This window comes from Bidens hawaiensis, unplaced genomic scaffold, assembly GCF_021521415.1.
Source record: "Bidens hawaiensis isolate Kalapana, Puna unplaced genomic scaffold, B.hawaiensis_p1.1 tig00046140_1, whole genome shotgun sequence".
Taxonomy (NCBI): domain Eukaryota; kingdom Viridiplantae; phylum Streptophyta; class Magnoliopsida; order Asterales; family Asteraceae; genus Bidens; species Bidens hawaiensis.
In genome coordinates, this window is record NW_027498221.1 from 109,043 (window position 1) to 128,107 (window position 19,065).

Below are 19,065 nucleotides of genomic sequence, written 5' to 3' on the forward strand. Positions count from 1 at the left end.
ACTCAATACTTTTCTAATGATTTGCAGATAGCTGCGCTTGCTGACCAGCCCGACCTCGGCGCGCTAAAGAAGTTGCTCGATGAATGCGAGAGGGCTGGTGGCGATGGTGGTGGCGCGGGTGATGTTGCCCCTGCCAGCGGCTCTGGCACGGCGAAAGAATCTGCTCCTGACACCGTCGTGATAGAAGACTCCATTGAGGAGGAAGAACTTGACTATGGTAAGTTCGGAGATGAGGAGCGGGCCGCGCCAGATGCTGAGGGAGATGATGAGGGTAATGAAGTGGCTGACGTCGACGTGGAGACTTGAGAAGCCCTTCATCAATTTTTTTTTTTTTTTGTTATACTTGTAATTTGTAACTCATCATACTTGTAAATTTCAATGTTATGGAATGAAACTTGTTTTCCCTTTTTTACATCTTGCGCATTTCCATTCATCTCTTCATGTTTGCTTGTATAGATATAAGATATGCTTGCACGTTAAAATAAGAACAAGGTTGTAAGGAAATTATTCACTTAACCATAGTCCCATTTTGTAAGTGGTTTCGCAGTATCTTGTTTATGCTGACACGCGCGATGACTTTTCACTATTCCTTTTTTGCGCGTCGTTGTCGCTCGTTTTTTATATGGAATTATGAGTTTTAGCCATTACATGTCAGCATGTGTTACTCAGATATCCACTATGATTCAGCGCGCGACCTCGACCTGAGACCTTAACAACTATGATTTGGCATGTACTTTGCCTTAGTTGTGTTTAGGGATTTTTATGATCAGGCTGCGCGGGATGTAAGATGGATGTTTGTGAGTGTTTTTAGCTAAGGCTCTTTGTTTTGGGCTAAGGCCCTGACGTTTTTAGAGTTAAGACTCGTTAACGTGTTTGAGCTAAGGCTCGTAGGTTTGGGCTAAGGCCCTGACGTTTTAGAGTTAAGACTCGTTAACGCGTTTGAGCTAAGGCTCGCGCATGTATGTTTTACTTCGTTTTATTTTGTTTTGAAGTCAATATAGTGTTGTCATATTGCTCCAAATTAATAAAGGAAGTGTGAAACATGTATGCAAAGGTAATAGAACAAATATTGAAAGATAGCGCGAATCATCATTCATGATGGCTTAAAAGCCTTGATTACATATTTGAATTTTTACATGAAGCATTTTCTAAGCTGTGCTGCGTTCCACGCGCGCGGTATCTTTTTTCCATTCAAATCTTTTAAAGCATACGCGCCTTTCCCCAATTCTTCTGAGATTTGATAAGGTCCTTCCCAATTGGGGGACATTTTTCCTGGGGGTATTGCGCGGCTAGCTTCATTGTTTCGAAGGACAAAATCATTTTTCTTGAAGTGGCATTCTTTAACGCGCTGATTATAATATTTTTCCAGCTTTTTCTTGTATTTGGCTTCATTGATGATAGCCGCTTCTCTGCGCCCTTCAAGCAAGTTGAGGTCCAATCTTCTTTCGCGCTCGTTATCAGTCTTGCTCATCATGAGTACCCTATGGGAAGGGCATCCAATTTCTGCTGGGATCATAGCCTCTGTCCCATAGGTTAGGCTGAACGGGGATTCGCCATTGCTTGTTTTGCTTAATGTCCTGTGCGCCCACAGGACATTAGGTAACTCTTCGACCCAAGAATGGGATTCTCCCTCCAACCTTTTCTTCAGCCCATTTAACAAACTTTGATTCGCGCGCTCCACTTGGCCATTCCCCTGAGGGTGGTAGACCGAAGTGAAGATTTGGTTGATGTGCAATTCTTTGAGCCAGCTGGATATCTTCCTGTCAGTGAATTGTTTGCCATTGTCGCTCACAATTTCCATAGGAAGGCCAAAACGGCAAATGATGTGGCTCCAGATAAATTGCTTCATCGCCTCAGCTGTGATTTTTGCTAGTGGCTTGGCCTCAACCCACTTTGTGAAATAGTCTACCGCCACTACCAAAAATTTCACTCGCCCTTGCGCTTGCGGCAGGGGCCCCACAATATCAATGGCCCATTTGTGGAAAGGCCATGCGGAGGTTACTGGAATCAAGTTGTTTTTTGGCCGCATGGTGTTTGGCGCGTAGCTCTGACATGCCTTGCATTTTTGGATTTCTTTTAGCGCATCCAAGTACATGCCTGGCCAATAGTAGCCTGAGCTCATTGCCTTGGCAACCACCATGCGCGGGCCAGCGTGTATTCCGCAGATTCCTTCGTGAATCTCCCTAATCACATAGCTTGCTTCTTCAGCATCCAGGCATTTCATGAGCGGTCCAAGATAAGAGCGTCGATATAATGTACCCTCAAGTAGTTCATAGTTCTGCGCCTTGTGTCTTATCTTCCTCGCCTGTGCGCGATCGTCCGGTAACTTCCCCTCCTTTAGGAATTCCATTATTGGAGTTATCCAGGATGAAGGGGTTGTATGAATTACAAGGACAGATTGCGTTTGTACTGACGGGTTGCTCATCACTTCCACCCTGACATCTTTGCCAAAGTGATCAAAATTAGTTGATGCCATCTTACTCAACGCGTCAGCGGACTTGTTTTCGCTGCGCGAGATGTGTATGATTTTGAAGAAGTCAAACTGCTCAACAAGCTCAGAAAGGGACAGAGGGGTCCTCTTTGGGGTAACCCTCCGGCGTGAGAATAAGTATATGTAGGAGAAGATGATAATGTGAGAGTAAGGGAATTTGGAGAGTATTGCTTAATAGCTGAATACTGTATGTTACTCTGTATGATTATGTGATTGAATATGCTTCAATGTGAATCAATGTGTGTCTGTAACTGTGTACGTTATGATGTATTTATAGTGCTAGGGTTTCCACTGATTGAGCTGAGACCAGATTAGGGTTTTGTTGGCCTCCTCCAATCGATTTGCGCCACGTGTCCTCGGAGACACCTGGTGCTTTTTCATTGGTTATAATCACGTGGTAACCCATGAGTCATGCTGAGCTGTCCACCTTTCATTTAGCAGCTGTCAACATCAGCATATCCTTATTCCTTAAAAAGATGCCTTCTGGAAGGTTGTCTGACGTGCACAATCAAGGTTGCCCTAATCCTGATTTGGATAAGGACGAGGTTGATTATGTGCATGTGTGATATGCGCCCATCCTGAGGATGCGCGAGGTCTTCTCTTTATTCTCACGCGCAGATGTGATACGCACAAGCATGTGATACGCGTCACGCGCGGATGCCCCACGCGCAGATATGGGTGGGCATGTATGAAGCGCGAGCATGTGATATGCGCCGCGCGCGGATGCGCCACGCATGATGTGATATGCATAAGCATATATGATGCGTGAGCATGTGATACGCGCGAGCATATGTGATGCATGAGCATATGTGATGCGTGAGCATATGTGATGCTTGAGCATATGTGATGTGCGCTGTGCGCATAAGTTTTGGCTTTGTGCCTTGATAATATCTTTGATTTCTAATGTCTTGTATATATCTTGTGGGTTGACCCGCCCCGCTCGATGTTGAGGCGGGTACATACCTCTTCAGGTACTAACCTTGAAAGTCCAAAATCAGCTACTACTGCTTTGTAGTTGTTATCTAATAATATGTTTCCTGGCTTAATATCCCTATGAATTATTGCTGGTGATGCATAAGAATGCAGATAGGCTAGTGCTCCCGCAAATTCCCTAGCGATTCGTATACGATCTTTCCATGAAAATGTCGAAATTCCAGCTGCCCGGTCATGAAGATGTTGTGAGAGTGTGTCATTGGCCAAATACTCATATACTAATAAGGGAACTTCATATTCCAGGCAACAACCTAACAGTTTCACTATATTTCGATGGTTAATTTGTGCAAGAATGAACTCTTCATTGACAAATCGTGCTGCCTGATCTACATCTACAATGTTCGATTTCTTAATGGCTACAACGGTCCCGTCAGGTAAAAATCCTTTGTACACTGTACCTTGTCCTCCCTTTCCAAGGAATCTGCTTCTACTAAAATTTCCAGTTGCCCTCTCCATTTCTTCTATGGTATAAATTTTTATTGTCATGATACATGATTTATTAGCGAATATACGTTGCTTCAAAAGATCGCCTCCATATTTTTTAAAGAACTTCTTGTTGGTCTTATTTTTTCTTATTCTGCAAAGCTTTATATACGCCCAGTAACAGATGGCACCAAAAGCTGAAAGTCCAATTATGATGTCAAGAGTTACTGTACCTGCAATTAAACTTAGTTAGCACAAGTATCTAAACTAGAATTTTTCAGCCAAACAAGGTTGCAATAAGACACCAAGAGAGCCAATTAAATCCGTACATTCATTTTCTTTATATTTTAAATAAAAAGGAGCACAAATTACACACACAAAAAAAAATCCTTCTACAAGATGAAATATCCGATGATCAAGCACCTGTTAGACAATCGGGATAAAAGATTGTAGTACTTTGGAAGATCAAGGTATACATTGGATATGTATATACAAGTCAAGAAATTGGAAGCCAATTAATATACAGACACAATATATAAGGAAATAGCGGTGACTATATAAGGGCATAGAGGTGATAGCAAAGGCACGACAATGGGGCCATGGTTACAAGAGCAATGACTACGCTGATAGGACTTGCGATTGTGGTTGCACAAAGGAGGAATGGGAAAAACAAATTTATTTGTGTGTGTGTATATATATATATATATATATATATAGGGTAAGGTTAAAATAAAAACCCACTTGAGTTGTGAAAACTCTAGAAACAGATAACCACATATTTTTAATTAAAGTTTAAATCCTGTGCTCCACAATTAAAGTGAATAAAAAACGTAAATATAAATATAACTTTTTCTCTCTCCTGAAAACATATATAAAAATTAGTAAAAAAATGTTAAAAACTAGCAAAACATTTTTTTTTATGTTTCGATGTTTTGTATTAAATGTTACAACATATATTACATGTAACAAAAAAAAAACGATGTTACATAGGGTTTTTACGGGTTTTCACAACTCAAGTGGGTTTTCATTTTATACTTTGTCTATATATATATATATATAGGATCAGGATCATGTGATAATTTTTTAGGAATTGAGAACTCTGAGAACCATTTTGGACCACAAAAAAACCCAAAAATAAAAAAAATCATAAAACAAAAAAAACACAAAAATAAAAAAACTAAAAAAACCAAAGTTCTTATTTATCATCCCGGTTTCTAAAAAAAAATTTTCTCGGTTTAGCTAAATTATGCATATATGTATAATATGTACATATATGTACACACATGTTTTTTTCCTATACACATATGTATAATTTAAGGTAAATGATAATATACATATATGTACATTACGTAACTAGAGATTAAATGAAGTATACATATATGCATAGGTATAATACGAATTAAAAAGAAAAAAAATCATTTTTTTTTATTATACATATATGTATAATATGTACACACATGTTTTTTCCTATACACATGTATAATTTAAGGTAAATGATAATGTACATATGTGTACATTACGTAACTAGAGATTAAATGAAAGTATACATATGTGTATAGGTATAATACGAATTAAAAAGAAAAAAAATTTCGGTTTTTTTTAATGAAACCGGAATGAAATATAAGAATTTTGTTTTTTTTTTTTTACTTTTTTAAAATTTTCGTTTTTTTGTTTTATAATTTTTTAAATATTTTTCTAGAGGTTTTTTTTAGTGGTTCAAAATGGTTCTCAAAGTTCTTAATTTACCAATGATTCTCTTAGGATCCTTACCCTATATATATATATATATATATATATGTATGTATATATGTATGTATGTATGTATGTACAAGCGTCCCGGGGCAAGTTAAAGTGGGTAAAGAAATAAAAGAACTCTTAACACATAGGGTCAATGGGGAAGAGGGCCGACAACCAACCAAAATTTTGTGGCAAAAGCGTGAGAGAAAAGAAGTAGGCAAGAACTCTACGAATTTGATACAATCTAAAACTAATGAAAACCCCCAAGATATTTTAAGTTATTGATAAACTATTTATAAGAGTATAATGAATATAATTGGTAAAAGAAACTTAATTAAATCATATCTTCTAATGATCCTAACTTCGCAACATACAGTCTTACCAATATATATTCTCTTGACCAGTAGTCAAAACCTGAGGAAATTGGATGCTCATACCGAGTGAAAACAATGTAGATATAAAAATGTACAATCTTGAAAAATTAAAAACAGCGATTTTTATCGTTGGTGCGTGATTTATTAAATTAACTTGGGTATTAAAACCCTAAATTGGCGTCCGATTTGTAGTTTCTTTTGTGGTAGAAAGCGATAACGGTGGATCTATGGTCATTGCAATGGCAACAACGGTGAAGATTGTGACAGCACCTCGACAGCAAAAGAAATAATAATAAACATGTAATCAATATATTTTGTACAATGAGTTCCCCTAAGACGAGTTAGAGAAGAAAAGTCGTCACACGGTTGAACGATGGGAAGAAGGTAGACGACTTATGTATACAAAGTGTACATCTTTTAACATCAATTTAACTCCATATTTATTTAAAACTCCATGCAAATTCATTGTATTTGGTACTTGTTTGAGTTGTTTGCGAATTTGCAGGTTCGGGACAAAAATCTAATTTTGTTCAAATGTGCACGATCGTGTCGGCCCAAGATCCAGTACACGAGCCCTTGCACAAGCTAGTGCCAAGCCAAGTGACCGGGCACGGTCGTGCGTTGTCGAGCAAGAGAGCTGGTGCACTGGCTGGTACCGATAAAGATACGGGCCTGACCGTGCCAAGCCTAAGCCATTCAGACCATACACGAGGTTGTACAGCAGCCGGTGCCAGGAATTGTTAGAGGCGCACGACCGTGTCATGGATGGCCATGTACGGTCGTGCCAGATCATGCAGAAAAGTTATTCTACAAGTGGAAACTGCAAATCTGGTCGGCCAAAAGCAAAACATTGACTTACTAAACCGGTGCACGACCGCGCACTTTTAGTGCATGGTCGTGCACTTTGACATACGGCTTTATAAACACTTAATTGCCTTCATTTATTGTGGGAGTCTTGGTATTTCTCTGTCAACTAGTGTAGAAAATTGAAGGTTCAAGAAGAGTTTGAAGGCTACCATCATCTACAAGACTTCTCATCCCTGTTTTTAATCTTGCTTGACTTTAGTTTGCATTTCCTTGTTCAAGAACATGTTTTATAAGCTATATTTGAGTTTGATTTTAGTGTAACAAGCCTTATGGGCTAAATACTTTTACTATCTAGACAATGTTGAAGCTTTTACTAATGTACTACTTTATCTTTGCATGATTTTGGTAAATTTGGATTTCTTTCATGATTATGTTACTTATGAGTAAATATTGATTGTTCTCGTGCTTGTAGAGTTGAAAAGCTTCGTTAGTTTTACAAATGCTTGAACATTCATGTTGGAAAACTACGTTTTAGGTGTTTGTAAATTTTGAATGCTTATGCTTGATTATTTACATCTCTATGTTAGAAACGACTAGTGAAAATTAACTTGGTTGTAAAATTATTGACAAGCATGGAACCTAGCACTTGATGTTGGAAAATTGATGGGTGTTGTTATGATTCTTGACTTGGTGATGGCTTGCTATTGGAAAATTGATGAGTGTTATTATGATTCTTGACTTGGTGATGGCTTGCTGGTTAAAGATTTATAAGTTGATGTTGATATCATAAGTTAGGCTAGCTTAATATAATTTTTAGGTGGTTAGAATGTTTATTCATGCTAGCTTTCCTTTGATTATGAGACGTTGTTTTGACAAATAATTTAGTCTGCTTATCTCGTGATTGAAAACTCATCATGTTGATTACTTGTTAGTATTATGTTGTTTGATTGTAATATAGTATTTATTTTTAGATTCAGGATGTCTTACCATGTTATTACCACTTTATCATGTTAGTGGAGTGGATTCATGACTATGTAGTATTTTGGATTGATTGTTTCTTGTTTTTATTTGTTTTGTTTACATTAATGCTAGTTTACCAAGTCAATATTTCTTTTTCGGTTAGTCATTTACAAAGATTTAGTACTAGAAAATCACCATTTTCATGGAATATTGATATTCGGCTCTTGCCGACACTTTATTGCAAACGATATGCACAATTGCCTTTCATGTATGATTCAGTTATAGGTGAAAACTTATTTTTAAAACCCGATTCGTGTGAAACTTTTACTTAAATTATATATATATATATATATATATATATATATATATATTTGTTGGAAAATTATCATATGATGAATGAAGATTAATTGGATTATTAATATTAAACTCTTCATACGGTCATGAAACTCTTGAGTAAAGGTTTTTATGACAACTGATTAGTTTTTATTAATATATTAAATTTTTAACTAAGTGAGATTTTTTACACCCTTAACTCTTGTATATATAATTGTAGGTCCCGAAATATCGGATCTAACAACTATCTTGGATCAACCAAACTCGGTGCTAGCGGAATATTATACCAAGTCACCTTTGGTCTCGGATCTTGTTAGTTATTTCGGCTTTTGTGAAGAGAGAACATAAGAGAATTAAGAGATATGTTTTTGACAAAAAGTGGTTATCTCATACACATACTTGCTATTTATAGGCAAGCATGGTGTATGAGATGCATATATTATATCAAATGCCTAATTGGCTTATGTACAATGGCCTTGGGACCAATAAAGTTTACAAGACAAGCCCAAGCAAACTAACAATACAAAAGACTTAAAATAAATAAAACGAGGCCCAACAATAATAGGCTGTGTGCTTCATTTGAAAGATGCTAGAAAAATGAGAAGCGAGCAAATTTAAGGAAAAAATACATGCATGTATGAAGAGTTATTAGTGAAGAAGAAAACTTTGAAGACTTATATGTTGGAACCTACAGAGATGGGTTTTTCTACTCAATTCCTCTACCTTTTCATTCTATTTTTTCCTCAAGCTAGTTCTAACACTACAATTTACTCGATGTAACCTTGGGCGTGTGGACATCTCCGACAGTACATACTGCTTCGGCTGTTATACCATGGGTGATAGACAGACTCTTTAGTAGAGACCCAAAATCTGTTTTAACGGACCCGTGTTGAATAAGAATCCTTAGCCACAACCATCAACATTAGTTTGTTCGTTTTGTAAAAAAGGATCATACAAGAAGATGCAGATCAAGCTCCCATTGAAGACTACACAAAATATCGTTAGAGAATACGTGATTCAAGGAGCTTAGTCGATGACCAATGTGATGAAGACACAAGACGAAACTACTACATGAAGTACCCAATGAAGGCACCATATCTTGTCAATTTTGAATATAAAAAAATTTGTATGTTATATTCATTTTATTCCATTTTGTAAACGATATTGTACTCGTATATTTCTCATTACTAACGATAGTATCGTTAGCATTTATTTTATTTTTTAATAAAAAAAAGTGACCAATGTCCTACAATATTCGCACATGTCAACAACCAATCATCTATGGTTGTAAAAGCGACAGAGAAAGACAAAAAGAGAGAAAAAGAAGGCAAGAATCCTTATGTATATAGAAGGGAAAATCTTATAGAATAATAACCACTTTCAAAAGTATTCCAATTAGGTCACTGATGCATATTTTCTCCAAATCAGGTCAATAAATGTTCAAATCAAGTCTCACCGATTTTTTTGTGCGTCAAGAAAGAAATGAAGGATAAGATGTGAGGGTCGAAATTTGCAATATATGTAGTTAATTTTAAAAAATGTTAATTATATTAAAATTTAAAAAATAAAATTCACGTCGCCACTCAGCGTCAACTTAAAAAAAAGATAAAAAGATTTCCTATAAATAAAAATAATTACAAAGGAAACAAGTTCTATTTTATGAAGTTGCCCCTATTGTGTCTAACAATCAACCTTAACTAATATATATTCTCTCTAATATTATATGTGCGCACAAATTTATATGTCACTAGACATGATCGCACAGAAGGAAGTACAGATCATTTACCTAAAACTTTCAGTTTGTGGCTCTGTGGGGATATGCACTTGTAGCTCCCGTGTGTGTATTCACAAGTTTCGCCGTCTTCGCAATAATGATTTGATTGGTTCGGACAAGGGTTATTGTTAATACCTATTTGTTGATTGAAGAAAATATACAGATCAACGAGTGAGTTTATAAGAACATATTAATCAGAAGGCATAATGGATAAGTTGGAAATTACCTTGACACCCATTGGGAAGGTAGGGGTTCCCTTTGTAACCTTTTATGCAATGACAGTTATACCCTAGGCCATATGTCGAATCGATGCAATGACTATTCATGCCACACAAGTTGTCTCCGGTTTTGATAGTTTGGTGGCATGTGGTAAGTGCTACAACCCAATTTAAGGCCATGGGAATGTGTAAGGGCTTTGGAACTTGGAATGATACTGGTTCCTCAGAAGGGATTAGTGCACTGTTTTCGGAAATGAATGCGTAAACGCATGAACCTTCTGTCATGTGTGTGATTGAATAAGCATATGATGTTATACTTTCTTGGATACTAATTCGGCAGCAACCGTTCAAGCCATTACAGCCACTCGCCGATACAATGGAAGGTCTTGTCTCGTTGCATAAGGATTCACATGTATATGGTTTGTACCCGGCAACCCCAAAATAAGCCTGAATGTTACATCCCACTGCCACGTAACTGCTACGATCTTGTGAAAAGAAAAAATGGTTGTCCAGGATCAAGGAAGCCCCTACTGTTGAATTCTCGTAAGCACAGGCGATAGATGGTTTATCAATCACCCATACCAAGTCCTTCGAAAATTCTAAAATAGGAAATTCTTTTTTATTTGCGAACCAAAGGTAAGCATGATCTTTTGAGGATCCGGTGCAAAAGACTTCAAATGACTTATGCAAGTAACAATCTGTCCCTATGCCAAATGGATATGGAATGGTTACATTACCACACGTCTCCTGACAACCTGGCTTTGCTAGCGAGGCTTGAGACGTGTGTATTTTGAGCAAGAGTGAGTTAACGAACACCACAACTAACATCAACTTCGGTAGCATTTCAGCAAGAGTGACGTTAGTTGAATGATAAACAATTGAATGATAAATAATCCGATATTCAATTTGGCCTAGGTTACATATATTGTTTGCCACCTTTTTTTTAATGATATGTTCTAAGCTGCCTTGTTTGTTTATCCAAATTATCATAGTAATGCGCTCCAGAGTATTCTCATCATTGGAACCTAGTTTTGAGCATCATTAGTTCATTTGTCTATCTTTAAGTTGTCTTTCAATATTTAGTACTAGGTTAGAGCTCTTGTTTCACACGGGTAAAAAATATAATAAAAATAAAAAATTATTATATGTAATACGTAAATTCAATTGTTTCATATAATAATTTTTATTTATGACTTTTTTTGTTAAGCTTTTAATATTATTATGTATTATAATTTTAAGTTGAAAACTAAATTTTGATGTTTGATTTATTTCAAATAAAACATTCATACCGATATTGTTAAATTAAATATTGTGTGTATAAAAATGATATTTATAAAAAAAAGTTGTCACGGATTTATAAACTAAATTTACAAAGACTATGGTTTTGTTGTAAAAAGTTAAAAATGTATTATATTTTAAAATAAAGAGAGAAACGATGAACAATCTTAAATGGTTGTGTTAAAGAGTCATGAGAAGACAATGTCATATTGTGAATTATGAAAATGTTAATAATTAAATATAATTTTGGTTTTATACTTGAAGAGAAATTACATTTATATATGTTAAGTCAAGAAATCAAACACAATTATCATTTTAGTGGAGTTGGTAAGCACATTTGGTTTGAAACATGAGGTCTTTGGTTCGAAACCCGTATCACACAATAATATATTTAATATAATATGAAATGGTGGCATGACATCTACTTGACATCATATGTGGAGTGCCTAGCTAAATGCCATGTGGGCAACTTGTGTTGTTTTAATTGTATAGTTAGATTAAACAAATATTGCTATGTTTTTTTTACTATGTTAAAATTCCTGGCTTGAAAGTTGTTTTGTTTTAAAACGGCGTAAACTAGGGGTCTTGTATCGCGTTGGGATCTTAACAAGTTGAAATTGATAAAATAACGTATCTTTTATAATTGTATTTGTATCAAAGGTATCAATTCTAGCTTCAAATCTTGGAATCTGAATACCACACATAGCAGTGGCGGATCAAAACTCTTTTGTGAAGGGGCCAAAGAATGGCCCGGGTTAAAAAAGAGTTGGATCAAAATAATTAAATCGGAAAAAGAAATTGTTGGTTTAATCCAAATCTCATTAGTTAGTATTAAATTAAGTATCCGGTTAGTAAAACTAGGCTAGAATATGTGGTTATTGTAAGTAGATAAAAGATTTAATAATACAATAATGGCTCATCACCTACGTGACTTCATACACCACCAACTTTTAAAAAAAACGCGGTGGCAAAATTGTAAATTTCTTCAATTCCGTTTCCGTCCTAACTAACCGCCTGTGTGAATCAATTCGATTTAGTTCACGATATAGCAAAGTAAATATTGTGATGCGGTGATCTTTTATCTATAAATCTAAACTTTTGGATCGTAAGATGTCAACTTATGTCACTTTTGAACTTAACGTGAATAAAGGAGTCATAGTGTTAAATTGATTAACTTTGATCCCGAATGGAGCAAGGAAACCAATCTAAATCATGTAGAAAACATCATCGATCCTCACATCAACTTTAATTTCTGAAATGAACATGGATAGAAAGTAATAGGGCATTTAAATGTATCATGTGTATTTTATTCTGAGTGTGTAAATGTACAAAATATTTTATATGAGTATAGAAAACCAACATATGTTATCATTTGCACAAAATATTTGTTATCATTCTAGTTTTTCAAATCGAATACGAGATGTATGTATGCATGTATGTATATACAAAATCGTAAAGTATTATTAAAGGAAATCATAACCCTGCTATAATCAGGTTATGATCGACTTCTAGATTCTAGCTATATTGTAAGATAAGTGACATTGATGAGAGATATTGAGTGAATATATGAAAACAGTAAGTTTACTGCGAAGTCCAATATATTGATATTGTCTGCATTGTTATAATATAAGTCTCTATTTAAAGAGACATAATTCCATCTACACAAGTCGTACACTATTATGTAGGGCTTTGGTTCGGATCGTCTGCCTTTTGTTTTGACTTCTGCAACCTTTTAGACTTTTGATGTGACAAGTCATTTCCCGCCTTCTGCAGGCTTTTAGACCTTTTGATGTGACAAGACTTTCAAGTTTTTATTTCTCTTTAAAACCTTTTCATTCCCCCATTTCCTTTAAACTTCTTCTTCGATCTTCCTTTTCTGCTCTCAGGTAACTTTTCACCGATTTTTATTTATGTTTTGCTTGTTACTATCAAAGTAATCTCGTCGTCTACTAAATAGGATATGTTTAAGCGATTCCCAGTGATGTCTTAGAACGATATTCGTTCAGTGGTGGACAAATTTCATATACCTTGGGATCTGAATCCTTTGAAACCGAGGGCTAACAAACCAATTCACCCTTTTCCTAAGGGAAAATATTTTGTTTAGGGTTTCCAACTGTCAGATTCCCTTTAGTAAATTCCTTTTGAGGGTTCTGATATTTTTTGAAGTTCATATTTCTCAAATATCACATTACTTGCTGACGCCAAGATACACTCACTATACTCTCAAATATCACTTAAAACATAGTAAAAACTGTGACACCCCACTAAATTGATCATATTAGTTAAAAGTCTTAAACGTAATTTAGTTAAGTTAAGATTAAATTTTATTAATTTAATCAACACACATCTAGCAAAGCCCACGTGTCTTTTTCATTGGTAGATTTTAGAAATTTCTTGGTTACACATCGGGTATGGCCTATATCGGGCACACAAGAACATTGATGATAAAAATATATATTACTATAAGAGTATTGAACCAAAAAAAAATGATACTTTATAAGTTCATACTTATATAGTTTTATATGAAACAAAAAAAAAGAATATTCACATTCGACCATATGCATTTTTAGTTAAAAAAATTATGTCTCGCAAAATTTTATTTGTGTGAACGTATGTATATATTTATCTTATATCCGAGTAATAGACGTGTACAAGACATTATATACACTAATGAACGGATGACGTAACACCAAATTAAAATGATAAACGAACTAAAACATTTTCTATGCTAGCCTAATTTATTAGATAGTTGTACTCTTTAATTATAATTACAAGAAATACTCAAACCATTATATATGAAATATAAATAATACATGTATGTGTAAATGAGACATTAAATACCATTAATTAACATTAACACCCCCTACCAATTTTCTTACCTTTTGAACCGTGACCTCACAATACACTCCACATGTCCTTCTTAATTCGTTGTGGCCATTTCAAACTAAATAAAATATTATAATTACTACTTTTTCAAAGATCAAACATCTAACACAATCAAAACTCATCACCTATTCTCCATCACCATTTATCCACCAACTCTCCCAACTTTCCTCCCTGCCCATCATTTGAACACACCACATACCATGATGTTCCTCTAATTGCCTCTCATACACTCAAAAATCAATACCCATACTTTATATTATAATATACAAGACATTATATAAGAAAACATATCTTTCCTATATAACACTTACTAGTTCCAACAAAGAATACACCACCAACAACCTCTTTTCTTTCTCTCGGCTCAATGGATATTACAAGATGGAGCATGTGCTAAGAAGTTTCAAGTTGGTGAAATCAAGCTCAAAATCTTCTTATTCTTATATTTAAACAAACCTAGCTACCAAGTGAGTATTAACACCCCTTTATAACCTATTTTTGTACATATTATTTATGCTTAATTATTCACCCAAGTAGTTTAAACCCGAATCCTAGACATAAGCAAGCTAAACTTTCCTAAGTCTAGCCTTATGTTGATAAAATATGTTCATGCTAGCTTTAACACCCATATATTAATCTACACTTAACATGCTAAAGTTAACTTATAATCTTATACATAAACTTTTATCAATGGAAAAATAAGTAGTGATTAAAGAATAAAATATTTTTGGGTAAGATATGTTTAAAAGTGATTGCACGCAAAGAAAAGGGCTAAGTGTATTTTATTGATATGCTAAGCATATTTAGATATGACCTACATATCACTAAAATTGGTTAAAGCGTTCGTACAATAATGTTGATAAAATTTGGTGTTTATGTATCGGTAAAATGAGTTTCTTTATATAAATGGAATTGAAACTAAACTTTAAAAAGTGTTCATATTAAATAAATGTGTAACACGGGCTTAAAAGCCTAATAATGTGATTTAGTGAAAGTTATATAAAACCTTGGTACAAATATATAGTTTTATGGGTTTATAAGTGGAATAAAAAAATAATGTTTAAAAAGAAATAAAAATTGATTTTTAAAATATAAACCAAATAAATACGTCTAAGCCATAAATGTATTTTATAACTTTAAATAAACAATGGTGGATTTTTTATAAAGTTATATTAAAAATATGCTTATATATTTTATTAAACTTAAATACGACTTTAAATAAAAACTACATAAATTTCTCTTTTAAATGCAAACTAATAAACGTTATATATCTTGTCATCCGAACAACGAATAAAAGAGGGAGTATAGGTTGAAAGATATTTTTGAATAGAATATAATACTTTGATAACAACGATAATTTTTACATAAATACATATATGGAAATATATATGTGTGTGCATGTATGTTAGATACAAAAATAATAATTTTTACTAGTAAAACGACCCCATGCAGTATATTTAAGTCAGTTGGAAGTTTACTAACGAAAGTATAACATATTACATTTTACTAAAGATATTGATCGTAACTTAACGAAATATTTTATATATATATATATATACCACTCGAATGAACGAGTCTTTTATATTAAAGACAAACGATAATGAAGTGAAACCGACACTAATATAAAGTACATTCTTTATATTTATATAGTTCAGTAAATATATATTTCAAAAAGAACCTATAAAAACTTATCATCAATGGTTGTCCAAAATAAACGAAACGATTAGTTGGGTGAAAGTGACTAGCATAAACCTACTTATTCGATGATAATATTCGTGCGATATTAAAGTAATCTATTATGTGCTAGATCATATCTAGACCGGTATTTCATCGAGAATTTGTATTGTCCAACGCTCATTGATCACTACTTACGAGGTGAGTTTCACGACCCCATTTTTACTGTTTTATAACTATTTTGGGGGGGAAACATACTTGTTCTATTTTTATGTGATAATGTGAAAACAAGGCTCTATTTTATGTGTCCATGAGGTGTTTGGTTCAAGAGCTCGAAAAGCCCCCTATCTAAGTATAACCATTAGCTATGGATTTAGCCGTGGAAATATAAGGGTACATGCACCGATCAAGGATCTCAGGTCAAGGTTTGGTTATGGACTCATGGAGTTGCATAATATTCGTAATTCCCTGCAGGTTACGAATTTTGTTTATTTTTGCTTGTTTTGGTTATCATATTTTTATCATATTGATTAACGTTTTAAGACATGGTTTAGATCTATTAAAACATGTGGACTCATCGAGACCGGTATTTAGACCTGGTATTTAAGACATGGTTTAGCCCTGCTTGCGGTGCGCACATATGATGTATATATGTGTGAACCCTCGGGTGGGCAAAAGTGAAATTGCACTAATTTTGACGTTATTTTACTAATCTCGTGAAAATAACGTTAAAAGTGACGGACGGTTAATCAGGCATCATGTAGTGGCGTTGATAGCTGAAAGATAAGGGTACATGCACCGATCAGCCGGTGTCCCGATGATTGAGTGCTATGTGCCTTATGTCCAAGGCTTGATGCAAAACTACTATCGAGCCGGGGGTCTCACCGGAAGCAGCCTCTCTATCCCTATGGGGTAGAGGTAAGGCTGCCTATATCTTACCCTTCTCAGACCCTACCATAGCTTTGCTATTGGTGGGATATACTGAGTACGATGATGATGAAAACATGTGGACTCACCAACATTATGTTGATGTTTTTAAGTATGTTTTTCAGGTAATTAAGCGATGCTGCCAGAGTAATCTACTTAGGTTAACAAGCATGCAAGTCTTGGATACGCTTTTGGGAAGATTTTAATAGTATAACTCAATTTGTTGGGTCATATTTGAGAAATCTTTAAACTTATGTTATTTTGAAAACAATTACTATGGTTGTAAACCTTAAACTTTAAATTTGTATCCAATGCATGTTTGTGTTTGCAATAATCACATGCTTACGATATACATGACGTCACGTACCCGCGTTTCCGCCTTGGCGGGGGTGTGACAAAAACTCAAGTTCTTCTACCAAAAGTCGCCAATGTTTAATCAAATTCTAACCCTACTATAGTCAAGTTTTGATCAACTTCTAGATTCTAGCTATATTGTAAGATAAGTGATATTGATAAGAGAGATTGAGTGAATATATGAACACACAGTTAAGGTGCAAAATCCGATATATTGATATTGTCTGCATAGTTATAATACAACTCTCTATTTATAGAGACATAATCGCATTTACATAAATAGTACACTATTCTTAGTGGTCCCTGGGAAGGACCATATAATGTCAGTATCATGGTATATTCCAGCTGTCGACTCATGGTGGTTCGCTCGTCCATACTCTTGCCATTATTGTACGATCTTCCTTTATCTTGGCCTGGTAGATGTTATTCTCTTGTCTCGTAGCTTTAGATGCAATGTTGTGACTGTAGATGATGTATATGGGGTGTTACCCCTACAAGAAGCTTAGGATTCTTGTTTGCATTGATTTAGAAATAGCATTAATTGGGTCCGCCACTGAGAGTCGGTGAACACAACGGAAGTGAAATCGATGAATGCTGGAATTTCATCTAGCAATTAGTATGCAATCCAAAAACATTATATCGCCTCAAAAGACACCAACCAGTTGAGGATTTATTTCAAACACCTGATACGCAACCCGAAACTAACTTGTTCGCCACAATGCTAAAAGGAGAGCATATGCATACTATATAAGAGTCCATGCATTTGTACAACAAAAACTAAAAGTTACTGGTCAAATAAGCATTCCACCAATTTCGCATTTAAGAACACATTAAGCAACCAAACTCGATTAATTGTGTGTGAGGTGATACAGATGTGGAGTCCAAATGAACTTGAAGTAATTAGTTTTATACATGTTTGTTGGTCAGGTAGTTGTTGTGCTATCTTTGTAAGTTAAATTAGTTATGATTTTTTAAGCTAAGGGTTAAATAAACTTAAAACTAAACAAAAAGGAGTAGATTTTGTAAATAGTTTATTTGATATTGGAATAAAGCTGGAGGTCCATTGTGTCAATTTAAGAAACTTGATTTGATGTTCCTTTTTCGTCTTCCTCCCGGGCCTTGTTTTCACACATCACACGACCGCTGCACTTGCCGTTATGTGAAACTCTGTTTGTGATTCGATTTTATAAGCTAAAATGTGAATTTTATTTAATTAATTTTAAGTTATATTTTCACACATCACAACACAAAAACAAGTTTTCACACTTCACAAAACAAAAGTCGTTTAACACAACCCATTTTATCAAGCACATTAACCCGAAAGCAACCTATTTAATAAGTGATTAACTGGAACATCATTTAAGGGTTATTCAAAAGCTTGTATATAGTAAGAGATGAAATATGCTAATGTTTAAAGTTCAACATTATAATTTTTAATATTTCTCTTAATTATTAACTTCTAAAAGCGAATTTAGTTTTTCCTTTTAAACCATTTCATCAATTTTTCACTTTTAACAATTTTATTTTATTAGTTTTTTTTAACAACTAAAATCTTAATAAACCCTCACCCTCAAAAGGGGAACGAACCCAAGACCTCCATATCTACAATAAACCACTTTTGTCACCACACCAAAGGGTGTACATTTTATAAGTTAAGTGTCTATTCTCCATGGCTGTTCAAAAAGCTCGAGGCTCGAAGCTTGGGCCCGTGGCTCGCTCGATAAAAGCTCGAATAAAAACTAGCTATAAAAAGTTGATTTGAAACATCCAGAGCTGATTTGGATCATTTTTGTAACCGAGTCAAAATCGACCCAAGCTCGGCTCGATTCATGGCTCGGC